Here is a 17,479-nt window from a genome sequence, read left to right on the forward strand (position 1 = left end):
CACATTCCCCCTTAATTGAAGGCACAACTCTCTTATTTCCACATTAAGCTTAGGTATGAGTCCACTTGCTACCCGCGTTTGATTCGAAAACTTGATGTCACATCCACTCTACACATAAGATGGATGCTTGCATCATGATTACATGCACTATCACACTAATCTATGTAAGCTTGACTCAACAAGGCTTACTCACACTAGGGGAATTCAACTTGCCTTGCTAGCCTTATAACAATATTAGTAGTAGATTCCAAAACTTGAAGTCACATCCACTCTACACATAAGATGGATGCTTGCAACATAATTACATGCACTATCACACTAACATATGCAAGCCTGAGTCAATAAGTCTTACTAACACCAGGGGAATTTAACTTGACTATCGATAATTTTACCATCTTAATAAAAAAAAACATTAATTTATCAACAACAACTTGACATACATGCTTGCATAATTACATGAAATCAGATACAACAAGCATTCCCAATACTTTAGAAGATACCAACAAATTACAAACCCTTATACATCTACACATCATTTATCACTCACTTTTACATTACTTCCTTGATTAGACTCTTCCGTCTCTAAAATCGAGCACATGCTTGACATCTTCATTTATTTGAATATATTTAATGCGTTCAGTATTAATCTTAAATCTCCCTACATTATTCCTTTTTCTTTAAAAAAGAAAATTTTAACAAAATAACTACACCCTCATAGTGCAATCACTAATCTCAATATTTTCATAACTTCAAGACACCTTCACGATAAAAACCACAAATCAACAAAACATACATCATTTAACTTTTATAAACTTCACTTAAAATATATATCCATACACCCATGTAATGGTAAACACAAAGGGAAGGTGCTGACCATTTGACCATTATTAAAACTTCACCGTGTTATTTTAGTATTACTGCATGTAACTTTCCTTATGCTTTGCATATAAAAAAGCCATTCTTTTAAGCTTTTATAAGCTTAATTAAACATGGTCCATAATGAACTTTATACCTTTAAGTGGGTATGCGATATATCACTTTCCATGTGTGTTTTACTATTCAACGTGGAATTCATTTTAAAATTCACCATGCTTTCAAAGTGTCGTAGTTTAACTATTACTATTATATATTTTGAAGTTTCATATATATATATATATATTATTTTTATTTCTATATATATATATATATATTTTATAATTTAATACAAATTTATGAGAATTACAAGTTAGATTTGTGAATTTTACATAATTTTAATAATTTAGAGATTTTTCAAAATATTAAATTTATTTATGCTGTTAAAAATAAAACTTAAAAAATAGAAAATATTATTAACAAGTTTTGACCCAAAAAAGACTCCAAGATGTGAAATAGTTAAACAATTTCCTTCAAAATCACAACATCATGGATAGATATTTTTCCAAACAAAGTTTTGTGCATAATTAAATCTCCCCCTTCCATCACTGCATCATGGATAGATATTCCGAGTGGAGAGAAATGGTTCGATATGTGGCAGGGATAATTCTTCTCCTAGGTGGCTCTCTTCCTCTCTAATTTGATTTTTTGAATGACTGCGGACCTTACTTCCAGATGGAGATGAATTTGACAGGCCTCTTTTTGTTATAACACAGACAGAGTCTTTCCGCTATGATACCTCCTCGGAAATAAAAACAACATGTTAACTCCAACATGTCTCTTTCCTATGTGGGAACTTCATGGGCTTCTGACTCCTTCAGAGAATGAACCGAGTTCCACCAAAAATTGCCAACATAGAAATCCAAACAAAAGTTGATCCTCTTCGGTTAAACAATGTGTAGCTTGAGATTGATCCACTCGAAATCCACTAACGAAGAGAGCAGAGTTTCTTGATAATGACATTTTCGTGGATGCCAATGACAATGGCCGCTTAATAAATGAGTGTGTACACACCATATTGTAAAAACATAGCAATACATGCTACTACGACATAATATTATACTCTCCTTATCTCACATGTTTTTACAATTTCGGAATTGTGTGATGAACCAAGTAAGGTGATTGGATTTAAAGGAGTGCTTTTCAATAGTAATTAATACATATAGATTACATTTACAAGAATGAAATTCAAAATAAGATTATAATTTGATGTCGACTTTAAGTAAATATTGGGTAATGTATGATTTGCCACCTAGGTAAGGAATTTGATAAACTCTTAAGTGCAATATAGGACCTAATTTATCTTTAGAATTTTTAAATAAATATTTTAAGATTTTACACAGTTTAAATTAAGTTTAGATAATTCTTGTCCATTCAATTGGCAATGGTCATGGAAATGAAGTATCACCGAACTGGAAGTCTTGGGGTTCAAATATTGTGTTATCTCCCCCTCGATCGCGGTGAATAGTTGGACATGATGAAAATGTAGTCTTACCAAAGCTTACCGAAAAAAAAAGTTTCGATAATTCTTTTTAGCCATCATTTTGGAGATATCATTGTAGAAAAATGTGAGAAATCAAGATGCAGAAGAAATAAATTTTAAAAAAAGAATAAATATAACTAATTGAACGAAAAACTTTATTAAGTGAGAAGTGTTATTTAAATCTAGTCATCATTTTTTAAAATTCTTAAGATATGAATATACAACTTTAACTAAAGTTCATATTTACAAAATGCAATCCCTCAAGCTGCCACACTGACATGTTTCACAACTGCCTAGTGTAATACGTCTTACTTCACCCAAACAATGCCTTACAATGTATTGCAAGTGTTTCTCTATATATTATTATTAATGTGTGGAATTTGATCAAACATACAGTGATAATAACATTGTCACATAATCTTAGATTAACAAAACCATGAACATCATATGCAAGACATGATAATCAGAATACACATGCACAATTTTAATGAAAACGACCCTTCTACCTTTTGCTTTTATTAAAATATATATGTCCAATATTTCCATGAGATAATGGCTCAAATATCAAAGCTAGAATCTAAAATATATACAAATAAAACCAATAGAAAACTCATTGACTCCACTAAGCCAACCTTCTACCCTATCACAAGTCATCTCTCATCCAAGATAGGTTATCTCCCTTATTCAATAAGGTTTGTTTAGTTGGATCATCTCTATTGTCTCGCCCCGCCTGACCATAGGCCCAAGCTACTCTGCTCAACTCCTCGTCCATCTCGCACTTTGTTTAGCCTTAAATGATCATGTGTGAGTTCTTTGTTTCTTATTCATTCCATGGTTTGAGTCATCTCTGTGTGTGTACTATATATATATACACATGTGTGTTTTTGTGTGTGTGTGAGAGAGAGAGACTCACACATCATTTTGTCTTTTCGAGTGACTTATGTTTGCTCAGGTCACTTGCTTTGCATACCCTGATGTTCCACTCCTCAAGTGGGTTGGCTCACCCAAGTGTTGGGTGCCTTAGGTCGAGCCTATCCATGTTCTACCTAAGCACCCTAAAAAAATTGTTCAATCTAGTGCCAAATTCCATTGCATCCAATGTCAAATTTTGGCTTGCCTATTTCATCTTTCACCCTCTATTTTATCATCTCATATCAATGTGTTGACAACACATATTGTCTCAAACGCCCTTGGCTTGGCACACCCAAGTCATCTTAGCTGACTAACATGCCTTTGATTTTTCAACACCTCTTCCCATATCATCACATTTTCTAAGATATGAATGTCACGATTCTTGTGAGGGGGGTGTCTCCCTAAATCAAGTCATCTCATCATAAATTTTGGAGGTGCGCCTTAACATGCAGTCAATAGGATGTTGCATCTTGGCATCCCAATGCTTGACATCCTCCCCCACCTTGATTCATTTCTTTCCTCAACAACTTTGGTGTTGCTAACTGATGCTTCTTCTTGTAATCTCTTAGATCCTTTTCCCTTCTCCACAAGGACTCATGACTCTTCCATCCATTCTCCTTTGGAGCACCCTTCTATTTGAGGAAGTACTATTTATTCCTGTTTTTTCTACTGCACATATTTTGATAGCATGTGATCTCCTTAATCTCTAACTCTAGATCAATAATTAATGCAAGGGCATGTAGTGGCTTTACTCTTCTTGGATAGAATAGATATTCCCTACCCTTATTCAACTAATTTATATGGAATACTGCATGACAAACTCGCAAATGGAAAGGTAGCTCTAGCTTATAGGGGGTATCACCAATTTAATCTAAAACTATGAATGGCCCATCGACCCTCCTGACTAGTGATCTAGGCATCCTAGTAGTTGGTGGGAACTACCCCTTGGTCATATTCACAAACACCACATATAGCATGGTAAACTTGCATCTATCCTACTCTTTTCTACCCATATCTTTGTCCTATTTGATGACTCTATCATGTGCACTTGAGCCATCTGCAACATCTCCTACTAATGGTTCATTAAATTCACAGTTGAAGGAATCCTCTCATAAGAGCCTTGCATGACCATGTGTGTAGTAATGGGAATCTTTCCATTAACCAACTTGAATGGAATATATCATGTAGAAGCACTTTTTTGTAGGTTGTAACTAAACTAAGCTACATCCAACAGGCTTAGCCAATTATTCTAATCAACCCTCAAATAGTGCTTGAGGTAATCCTCTAGTAGGAGTTGATGTGCTCTATTTGTCTATTTGTATTCATATGAAATATGGAACTATGAAGTAACTTTATTCTACAACTTTGAATAATGAGATCCAAAACTTCATTGTGAATCTTGTATCTCAATTCGACACAATTCTCAATAGTAAACCCCAATACTTCACCATGTTCCTAAAGAAACTTTCTTTTGTCTCTTGTACCCTGCATGGTACCTTTGTAGGTATGAAGGTGGAATACTTAGAGAATTGATCCATAATGACCAACACTTCATTATACCCTTGCACAACCGGAAACTGTAAGATGAAGTTCATTGAGACACTTTCCTCAAGCCTCTCTAAAATTGATAAAGGATGCAATAATCCTACTTCTGATATGATTTCAAGTTTATCCTATTAGCATATGATGTAAGTATGCACATACTCCTTTACATTATGCCTCATCCTTCCCCAAAAGAATTCTCTCTCTAATAATTCCATTGTCCTTTACAATCCTAGGTCGTCAGCAAAATTCGAGTCATGACACTCCTTCAAGAGTTCCCTTCTAAATCAACATGCTGTCAATAAATAGATGCAGTATCCTACTGTGGTGGCTACAACCACCCTCCAAAATTATGTCTTCACTTTGTTTTGGAGCCTCCCTACTTAAATCATAATGTCTTGTCTTGCACTGCTCAGGTAATTGTGCTTTCATTTGAATTGATCTTTCGCTTTGCAACTTGTGTTTGCTTACTTACTTTGTTGTCTAACCATAAGCTAACCCCTGTGACTTGGTTGCATCTGGTTCTTGCATTGCCTTCGAAAACTGCACAGTCCTGAAGGGAAACCAACCTTGCTCTCAGGAATTGCGTGGTGCAGCCTAGCAACGATCCTTGCTTTCAAGAATTATGTAGATCAACCCAGTAGTGAGCTTTGGCTCTAAAAATGTGCACACCCAATTGACAACTTGTCTTCAGCTGGGAAACTATGCAGAGCATGAGAGGCAGCCAACGGCACTCAACCCATGAATTGCGTAGAAGAATTCCCTCAATTGTTTTCCGATGCATGTGTCGATAGGTTTCCTGGTTCCCTACAGAATTGCATAATTTCTCCATGCATGCATAGCAGTCCATCCTGAAAAAGCAAAAAGAAAAAATAAAAAAACTTCCCTAAAAAATAGGGATCTATTTTTAGTAGTGGGAGTTACACTTGAGCTAATTTTAGAAAATTTCCACCACTTGTTGCTCCTTCCTAGATGTTTGGCATGCGTGTCATAAACCCTAAATCAATCAAATATATTTAATGGACGCCGCCAGAGCTCATTTACACATTCGATCTTGGAGCTTTGGCATTCCCGAAGCATCTAGGAACCTTCAGCACAATCACCACAACTTTTCTGGGTATGTTTTGTTTTTCAAGTCTTTTGCTACTATTTTTATCACCTTTTTTTTCCTTGTCTTGTGTAAGTGTTGTTTTACATGTTTTCTTGAATGACCAGAAGCATTTTAGTTTTTTTTTTTTTTAACTTGTAGAAGTGTTGTTTCAAGTTTTTCATTATCTTTCTTAAGCATGAGATGCATAACCCAATTTCTACATTAACGGTCATTTTGCAGTGACTCTCCCTGAAGGTTCGTTGTTCATCTATTTGATTGATTTTTGCACTTACTTTGATTGCATGCATAACCATTCACTCATATCTACACCATCCTTCGCTCATGCATTCAGATATACTCATTATCAAGTCACCCTTGGGCAGATCTGGGCTTCCTTGGCTCATATATACCTTTTCCGAGTATGGAATTTGCATTTCTGGAGCTAAAGGCTCTGCCTTGGCTCTAGGAATTACGTAGAGGTTGTCAGTTAGTGGCTCTATCTGTACTCTATGGAGTTCCAGGAGTCAGTCCCCACTCTTTCCACTGGGATTGTGCAATGTCGAGTTCCAACCAGCATTAGGCGAGACTGAACTGTGCATTGTGTAGTTCTAGTCCACAACAAGCCATATTGTACTACGCTCTATGCAGTTCCAGTCATCTGTACCTCTCATTGGTAGCTGGGACTCACAATAGATAGATCTAGCTGACAGTCTCTCACCTCTAAGAGTCACAACTACGTAATCTTGCCCAACAATTGCCTAGTTTTTTGCAAGCCTAATCCTTGAAGTGCTTTATGTTTTTATGCTGACATTTTCTTGTCATGAGTGTCTGCTATGTCTCCAGGTACATCAATTGTTGAGCATCTTCTCATCAGTACGGGAAACATGGTTTCCAAGAGAGTTGGATCAAAGGATATTGTAGAGAGGAGCACGGGAGATGTGGTTGAACAAGTTCCGATGAAATTTCCTATCTATGCAGACACACAAATTTTTGTGGAGAAGGAAATGAAGATCAGATGGTAGGAAATAAAGGACATATTTGCATGCAGTTTCAAGGAAAATCTGGAAGATCGACAAGTCCATGTCAATATCCACAAGTCAGGCTTATACAGGGTTACATATAGATACCCCACCTTCCTGTGCATGAATATCATTCACTGGATTGTCTCACATACTTATCTAGGGATGATGACATTGAGTAGTGCCAGTGGAACACAACTTTTCACCTTCAGGATGGAAAACAACCATCAGATCTATCACTTGCCGTAGGAAGTGAACTACATGAATGCATTGTTCTTCACTCCCAACAGCAATGTGAACACTAGCAACATCATGAAGCGTTGTGTTAAGAGCCATCAAAGTTGAGAGAAATACCCAACTAGGTCTACAGAATGAATTCACTCAAGAAGGCTTACCAACTCTTAGTCATCTCTTCATGGCACTTGTATCATCAAGAGAGCACGAAGTCCTTCCTGAAGAGTTGGGTGGTTATGTTGGAGCAGTTGGCAAATGAAGAAATGTCATTCAAATGGTCTGACATGTTGAATATTCAGCTAAACGTGCATGTGTCTAATGCCTAAATTACACCCAAGGATGAGGAAGCAAGATTATTTATGTCCGTGTACCTGCTTGATGCAATCTGTGCCAAGCAACAGTTCCCTAGCATGGGTTGGACATGGACACCATTAGAGGATGTTGTGAATATCTATTACAAGTTGCTCTTTGAGTGCAACTACCGAGAAGTCATGGCAAGGTTGTCTGACCACTTCATCACCCCACTATACAAGATGATATTTGAATGGAATCCACCTTGCATGTCCTGAGAAGCGATGCAAGAATTGCTTAACATTGCAGATTGGCATTAGGAGTTACACTTGAGCTAATTTTAGAATGATGCCACCAATTGTCGCTTTTTCCTACATTTTCAGCATGCGCATCATAAACCCTAAATCGATCAAATCTATTTAGTGGAGGCCTCTAGAGCTCATTTTCACATTTGATCTTCAAGATTTAGAATTCCTGAAGCATCCAGGAACCTTCAGCATGATTGACATAACTTTTCCGGGTAAGTTTTGCTTTTCAAATCTTTTGCACCTTTTTTTGTTGCTTTTGTTTTGTTGGCTTGTGTGAGTGTTGTTTTTCATTTTTTCTTGAACGAGCACTCATGTTTTAGTTTTTTTAACTTGTAGAAGCATTGTTTCAAGTTTTCCCTTATCTTTCTTGAGCGACGGATGCATAACCTACTTTTTGCACTAACGGTTGTTGTTGCGGCGACTCTCTCCACAAGCTTCATTTTTCATCCATTTGGCTGATTTTTTCACTTACCTGGATTTCATGCATAACCATTCACTCATTTATGCACCATCAATCACTCATTCATTCAAATCTACTTGTTTTCAAGTTTCCCTTGGGTAGATCTGAACTACCTTGGCTCATATCTAGCTCTTCCCAACATGCACTGTGTATTTCTGGAACTCAAGGCTCTACCTTGGCTCCAATAATTGCACAGAGCTTCTCAGTCAATGGGTCCATCTATGCTCTGTGCATTTCGAGGAGTCAGTCCCCAGTGTTTCCCACTGGGATTGAGCAATGTGCAGTCCCAACCAGCATCAAGCTAGCCTGAACTGTATATTGTGTAGTTACAGTTCATAGTAAGCCATACTGGACTACGCTTTGCACAATTCCAATCATCAGTACCTCTCATTGGCAGTTGGGACTGCGTAATGCATAGATCCAACTAACAGCTTCTCACCTCTGAGAGTCACAACTGCGCAATATTGCCTAGCGGTTTCCTAGTTTGTTGCATGACGGATCCTTGAAGTGCTTTGTGTTTTTAAACTGACATTTGCTTTCCATGAGTGTCCACTCTATCTTCGGGTACATGAGTTGTTGAGCAGCTTCTTAGCAATACAGGCAACATGGTCTCCAAGAGAGTTGGACCAAAGGATATTTGATGGGCCTCTAAATTAGACATAAATTAAGGCCCATGTCTCTAAATTAGACATACATTAAGGTCTATGACCATCCTTAAGCACATTAAACCTCTATTTTTGCATTATATTATGTATTTTTAAATTTAATATATTCATTAGGAAGGTTTATGAATAACTAGATATTTGTGCCTAATATTATTTATTTTTGTGGAATATTATTAGAATATTGGGCAGATCATGAAGATTTGGAGGAGGAGATAATTTAGGGACTTGCTCCCTACTACAAGAAGATCACTATTAAATAATAAATCAACAAGATATAATGGAATTATTGCATAGATTGTGGAACTCCAATGACTGAGAAAATCTAGGAATGTGTTCCCTTCCATTTAATGTAGATTCCTAGTGTTGGGAAGAAGATCCACTAATCAAGGGATTTTGGTGGGGAAAGATTCCTCCCTTCGTGGGGAATGATTTGTAACCATTTTTTATAAGTACCAAGTCGAATTTTCCTCTAGCGATAGATTTTCATTAGTGTTCTTGTGGACAAAACTCGTATTTTTGCAGCTCCATTGTATTTTCTTGCAGGGATGTAATTCTATTGATGAAAATAATGAAGTTTTCTGTCATGTTCAAATTCTAAATCTTGTTCTCCTCCATAGGTATCTAAGTTTCCTTGGGCTTGGCAATCCTAGGAGCCTCAAAGCTCTTTTGTATCATTTTCTTTCCTTCTTTTCATTTCTTATTCACATGCATCTCTTGTTTTTATTTCTTTTTATTTCTGCATTTAGTATTAATGATTTCTTGTCATAGGATTCAGTTAAATGGTTGATGTAAGTTCTTTTGTAGGATCACAAGAATAATTTCATCCTTGGAGAATATTTGGAAGGTCATAGTAATCATTGATCTACTTGGATTAGGTTTCTTATTCCCAAATCTAGATTTTCAGAACTCCTTTGTGGCAAAGAAGAGTAAATTTGTCCTATTTTTTAGAGCGTGCTAATGAGATTCAATTGAGTTGGTTCCACTTGCATTAGATAAAAAAAAACTTCAAGTTCATAACAAGAACCACCCCATTCGATTTTCACTTGATTAGGTTAGGCATTTTATATATCTACTAGCTCACTAGTTCTCGAATTTCTAGACTTTTGACTAGTAATTTTCTATTATTTTTTAGCATTGGGTAATAGAGGTATTTTTGAGTGATTCCACTTGGAATGTGGACCTAAGACATCCTATTAAATAAAAAAAGTTGTCCCATCCAATTTGGATTTGATTTTCTTGGACATTTTATGAATTATAATTTCTTATAGGAAATCTGTAACATCCTGTAGTAAAATAGGGGATCTTGTAGGAGAACTAAGTTACATCTTCTAGGAAATCATGTACCAGCTTGTTTTGAGCCCGAATTGAGAAAAAACATCATTGAAGTTGGGATTAGGCCCCTGCTTTACCTCCAAGCCATCAAAATAATTTTACCCCTCTTTCTCCACACCTGTCTCCCTTGCCAAAGCTCAAGGAAAGATTAGCATTTGCATTTATAAAGCAAAAAGATTAAAAAATGAGTTCTTTTATATTTACACATGCACATAGTAGTTAGTACTCTCTAGATCATATTTCATGTTTATATTAGTTAAAACATCACATGTGACAAATAGGGCTAAAATAGGGTTCTTTTGTAAGCAAAGTGTGTTAATAAGTAGATAGAGGATTTCATGTTACCTTAAAAGCATTTTTAAATTTAGTCTTTCATTCCTACAAATAGGAAACATTTGTTTTCTCTCACGACAGCAAAGGAAAGAAACATTTTATGTTGCACATATAGTGTCGATATCTCTTAAGTTTGTATGAACCCTGGGTTGATAATTAAAGTCGGGAGCTTTGGGAGTTGTAGCGTTTTTGCTGCAATACCAAGGCTCACGACTTTTTGGCGCCGTTGCTGGGGAGGTGTCAAAGTATGCCTTGTTTTCTTCCCTATTTGATTCATTTCTTTTCACTTTTTGCAAAAACAAACAAAAGATTTCATTAGGCATATTTCATTTCAAAAATAGAAAAGTGAATTGCATTAGCATTTTCATTCAATCATAAATAAAAAAACATCTCCAACACCAATGCCCCCCCCCCCAACATTTGAGCATGTGGTGCAGTAAGAGCCACATTACCATTCACTTTTGCCGTTAGAAGAAGAATATGGCAAAGAATGTGTAAGAAATGGATGGAGATGATGAAAGTTAGGAACATCCTCTTGGATTTCCCATTCAAGATACTGATATCAACATGCACATGAAGAACATCCCTCCATCTTTTCTTCCAAAATTTCATGGTATAAGGTCAGAGGATCTAGAAACCTTTCTCTTTGAATTTGAAATTGTTTGTAGATCTTATGGTTACTTATTAAAAACTCAAAAACGGAGATTGTTTCCGGCAACATTGAAGGATAGAGCTCTTAAATGGTTGATGAGTTTAAGGAGTAATTCAATAAGATTGTGGAATGATATGCAAAAGGTATTTCTAGAAAAATATAAAGTTCATGATATTAAAGAAGAAATCTTTAGAATGAATAAAAAAGAAGATGAGAGTCTAGAGGATCTAATAGAGAGGTTCATGTATAATGTTAAGAGGACTAAACTACATCATTTAGGATTCAACACACTAAAATCCCTCTTACTTAGAACAATTAGGGATGAATGGATTGATCTCCTTGATCTCATGAGTAGAGGTCATGTATCTCAATTATCATTTGAAGAAGTTTGTGAAACATGAAAACACATATCAAGAGGAAGGGAAAGAGTAAGTCAATCAACCTCAATATTAGTAAGTTAAGCTAAACTTGGAAATTTGCTTGATAACTTTAAAACAAAAATTCTTAGCAATCTATCCAAACAAGTAGAAATGTTAAGAATGCAAGATGAAGAAAAAGAAGATGTTGTTATTTGTGTTGTCCATGCAGAGTCACATGATGTTAAATATTGTCCATCATTACCATGGTTGAAGGAAGTTTACCAAGAGGACAATGGAGCAAGTCAATTGCCAATGTAGCTATGTTATGTAGCTCCAAGAGGACCATGACAATCTAGTCAACCTAGTATGATGGAAGATCCTAATTCACAATTTCAAGGTTATGCATATCCACCTCAAAGTAATTGGAACACACCCTTTCTTTGGAAACATTGGCCATCTCAACCCCAAAACCAATATTGGCAACAAGGTTGGCAAGGAACTTATGGGAGACATCCACAATATGCTTAGTATTTTCCTCAATATCCTCCATACCCAACTCCATGTTATCCCTACCATTCTTCTCCACCACAACCACAACCCCAACCACATCCATCTCAAATATCCACTCCCACTCAACTACCTGTACCACCATTTCCAAACCCACACATTGAAGTAGATCAACCCACTTACAATGTTGAGGCACAACACTTCTGAACATTTCCTCTTGATATCGATGGTATTCACCATAGCTCAGGAAGAGTATTGCAAAAAAGAAATTATCTTAATATCATTGATGGACCACATTCAAAAGAATAAAAAACCAAAGAATCCTGGGTTGCACTTGATGAAGAGAAAACATCAAAACCAGAGATCGAGAGAGCTCCCTCATGGTTACCATCAAATCCTCCATGTATTCATGAGAAAAATAAACAAAAAGAAGAAGATTTGAAGGTCATGGTAGAAGAAGACATGAAGAATGATCTAGATAAGCAGGAAAACCAAGGACACCAAAGTTATATTGAGGTTTGGTTCTAGAAAATCAACAAGATGGAGCATCACTCTCTTCTTCAACTATGTTGATCCTTTCAAAGTCAAATCATTTGGTCTCTGAAATCTAGGTACATTTCTAAGCATACATTTCAAGCCTGCACATCATTTTTTTTGGCATCTTGATGTGCACATGGTTCCATTGGAAGTATTATTATACTTGAAAGTGATTTTGTTTTTCAAGTAGGGTAGGGTAGAAAAAAAAATGAAAAATAAGAGAAAAAAATAAATATCTCAATTGAAAACCTCCTTTGAGGCACCTCAGATTGCCTCATTGATTGAAAACCTCCATAAGGCAGTCAATGGGTTCGGAAAAATGAAAAAAAAAAAGAGAAAAAAGAAAAGACCCTAGGTGAAAACCTCCTTTGAGGCACCTAGGCAGATTTACTAGTTGAAAACCTGATTGAGGCGGCTAGTAGGCCTAGAAAAAAAAAACGAAAAATAAAAAAATTCTTGCTCCATGTATCTCATTGATGAATGTAGGTTATCTCCAACATCTACAAGGAACAAAAAAATGTTGCCACCAAAGAAAGAAAAATAGGTCAAACCTAGTCAAAAGAAGTCAAATTTTGACTTTCTCTTCCTTTGCTCAAATGCTCCAACAAGGCCAAGGCCGTGCCAATCCATCACCCTCATCTATTTCCACCATCCACCCATCATTCTCAAGTTTTTCCCATTCAATTTACTTGTTGTCCTAAAAAACTACATGAAGGCTCTGTTTTACTATAGGAAACAAAAATACATAGAGAAGAAATTTATTTTTCCCATAACTTTAAAACCATGCATCCATTTGCCAAGATGTTTCATGGGGAGATTCATATGGATGATGATAACATGCTCAAGCAATTTCAGCAAATTCCAGTACACGACTTTCAAGAAATTGACCTCCATCACATACATACATTTTTGAATTTTCTTGATATATGTGAATCCATTTAAAAATTTGTTACATGGGGAGATGCATATGGATGATGGTAACATGCCCAAGCAATTTCAGAAAATTACAGTGCACGGTCTCCACGAAATTGTCCTCCATCACCTTCAGCCATTTTTATTTTTTCTCAAGATCCGTGCATGCATTGACCAAATTTATTTTATGGAGAGGTGAATAATCATGATGGAAACATGCTCAAAAAGTTTCAAGTCAATCCATTCCACCATTTGGGAGATATGGAAAAAACAATTCTGCTACAAAAGGCTATCCTGAATTACTATAGGAGTTTCATGTGGTACTACAGGAAGTTCTGAAAATCTATAGGAAAGACAGTCCGATGGAAAAATTATGATGCAGGCATGTATTGGGATAGGAAAAAAGGACATTGACTTCACCCCATCTCAGCCAACACCCATCATGACCATGTCACTCTATGGCCACACCTTCCACTCATTCCAATACCTATTTACCCTATAACAGAGAAAGGAAACAAACATTTAAAAAAAAAAAGGAGGCAGCTACAATGACCTATTTGGAAGTAACAATAGACTACAAGCCTAACCTTCAGCACCATGATTGAAATAGGAGAAGCATAACTATAGGCACAATGAAACTTTTCCAGAGCTCAACAGCAACAGACGAAGCCATCACCTACACATGAACAAGAAAACAATCCATCAACAAAATAAGATCAACAAAAAATAAAAAGGTAGCCAAGAAGATGTACCTGAGTCATGAGAAGCACAACAACAACAACTCATCAGCAACATGCATGTCTCTCCAACAACCATCGGGTAGGTACAAGTATGCAATATTCTTGACCTCTTCTCTTTAGCATATTATGGTTAGCAATTTGTTGTCAATGCATGAGACATGAGGTTTTATAAGCTAAGGATAGGTCAGTAGTCTTGGCCACCTTCAACTAGTTAATTTTAGCTCATTCATTCACTCATGAAATGTGGAAAAGTCAAATTATGAAGGGTGATGATTTTAAGGAATGAGGACAGTAGTTAAAAGAACAAATTTTTGCAAAGGCCAAGCCACCGCAACACTCCAATCCCTCAATACAGTTCATATTCACTATGTAACCATCATTCATCCATCGCATTTCATAATTTCAAGAACAAACCCTATCTCACCCTAAAAATTACTTGAAAAATCCAACAGAGCATCCTCTCCATTTTCACAAACCTACATCATTTCTCATCACTCCCATAATGTTAGAAAACTCTCAAGGAGGAAGGAATGAATACTACAGGAAGGAAGAATGCTGCTACAAGAAGGAAGAAAGAAAAAATTGTGCTAAAACACAAAATGTTAGTGCCTAAGAGAGACCTAATCAAAACAGAGAACTCCAAGGCCATTAGGCAACCATCTAGGCCACAAGAGAGAAGAATAAGGCAACAAAAGGAAATGAGGCATCCACCACTAAAACAGATCTCAAACGGCATTAATGAAAAGAGACTTCCGAAGAGGTGTCTAATCTCTTTCTATCTTTTCTCCAAGGCCTAAAAGATGTTATAGAAATGAGAGAAAGGCATGGAAGTGAAGTTGAGGGCCTGTCCTAGGCTGAGACTATCATTTATGCTCAAAAAGGGTTTCATGTACTCTTAATGGGGTTTCCTGTAGTTTTGATAGGAATTACTACAGGATGTCCCAGTTCTCATCTAAAAACATTTTGAATTTTTTAGAGGTTTCCAAATGGTGGAACAAGGTAGCAGAAGGTTGATAAGGATGTGGAAGACCTTACCAAACTAGAAAATATTCAAGAACGACCTTGAATAAGGGGAATAAAGTAAACTAATGGTCTCAAGAAATGAGGATTTTTCTTTGCACAAATATGTTTTTGGGCTTCTCCTTGCAGAATTTACAACCAGGATTCTTAAGAGAAAGGACTTAGGAATGCACAAGAGAGAGGCCACCAGGACCATAAATTGGGGACAATAAAGTCACTAAGCTGCTCAGAGGATGAGCAACACTTTGAGCAGGGGGCTATGATGGGCCTCTAAATTAGACATAAATTAAGGCCCATGCCTCTAAGTTAAACATAAATTAAGGCCTATGACCATCCTTCAACACATTAAACCTCTCTTTTTACATTAGATAATGTATTTTTAACTTTAATATATTAATTAGGAATGTTATTAATAATTGGATATTTGTGCCTAATATTAATTATTTTTGTGGAATATTATGAGAATATTGGGCTGATCATGAAGATTTGGAGGGGGAGATAATTTAGGGAATTTATCCCTACTACAGGAGGATCACTATTAAATAATAAATCAACAAGATATTATGGAATTATTGCACAGATTGTGGAACTCCAATGATTGAGGAAATCTAGGAATGTGTTCCTTGCCATTTAATGTAGATTCCTAGTATTGGGAACTAGATCCACTAATCAAGCGATTTTGCTAGGGAAAGCTTCCTCCTTTCATGGGGAATGATTCCTAATCATTTTGTATAAGTACCAAGTCAAATTTTCCTCTAGGGATAGATTTTCATTAGTGTTATTGTGGAGAGAACTCGTATTTTTGCATCTCCATTGCATTTTCTTGCCAGGATGTAATTGTATTGATGAAAATAGTGAAGATTCATGTCATCTTCAGCTTCTAGATCTTGTCCTCCTCCATAGGTGTCTAATTTTCCTTGGGCTTGGCCATCCCAAGAGCCTCAGAGCACTTTTGTATCATTTTCTTTCCTTGTTTTCATTTCTTATTCACATGCATCTCTTGTTTTTATTTCTTTCTAATTCTGCATTTAGTATTAATGCTTTCTTGTTGTAGGATTGGGTTAAATGGTTGATGTAAGTTCTTTTTTAGGATCAAAATCATCATTTCAACCTTGGAAAATATTTTTAAGGTCACAGTAATCACTGAGCTACTTGCATTAGCTTTCTTATTCCCAAATTTAGATTTATGGAACTCCTTTGTGGCAAAGAATAGTAAATTTCTGCTATTTTTTAGAGCGTGCTAAAGAGATTGAATAAATTTGGTTCCACTTGCATTATATCACAAAAGCATTCTAATTCATAACAAAAATTACCCCATTGCATTTTCACTTGATTAGGTTAGGCATTTTATAGATTTACTATCTCATTAGTTCTCAAATTTCGAGATTTTTGACTAGTAATTTTATGTTATTTTTTAGCACGGGTTAACACAGGTCTTTATGAGTGATTGCACTTGGAATGGGGACCTAAGACACCCTAGTCAATAGAAAAGTTTGTCCCATCCAATTTGGATTTTATTTTCTTGGTCATTCGATGAATTATAATTTCGTATAGTAAATTTGTAACATCCTGTAGTAAAATATGGGATCCTGTAGGAGAACTAGGGGATCGTGTTGGAGAACTAGTACATCCTATAGGAAATCCTGTAGCAGCCTATTTTGAGCCCAAATTGAGAAAAATCATCATTGAAGTTGGGATTAGGTCCGTACTTGACCTCCAGGCCATCAAAATCATTGTACCTCTCTTCCTCCACACCTATCTCCCTTACCAAAGATCAAGGAAAGACTAGCATTTGCATTTATAAAGAAAAATGATTAAAAAATGGGTTCTTTTATATTTACACATGCACATAGAAGTTAGTACTCTCTAGATCAGATTTCCTGCTTACATTAGTTAAAACATCACATGTGATAAATAGGGTTAAAATAGGGTTCTTTTGCAAGCAAAGTGTGTTAATAAGTAGATAGAGGATTTCATGTTACTTTACAAGCATTTTTAAATTCAGTCTTTCATTCCTGCAAATAGGCATCATTTCTTTTCTCTCATGAAAACAAAGGAAAGACACATTGTATGCTGCACATATAATTTCGATACTTCTTAAGTTTGTACAAACCCCGAGTTGATAATTAAAGTCATGAGCCTTGGGAGTTGCAACATTCTTGCTGCATTAC

Source organism: Pinus tabuliformis, chromosome 6, assembly GCF_031772625.1.
Source record: "Pinus tabuliformis cultivar Carrire ecotype Pingquan chromosome 6, CPIR1, whole genome shotgun sequence".
In the NCBI taxonomy this organism is placed as follows: Eukaryota; Viridiplantae; Streptophyta; class Pinopsida; order Pinales; family Pinaceae; genus Pinus; species Pinus tabuliformis.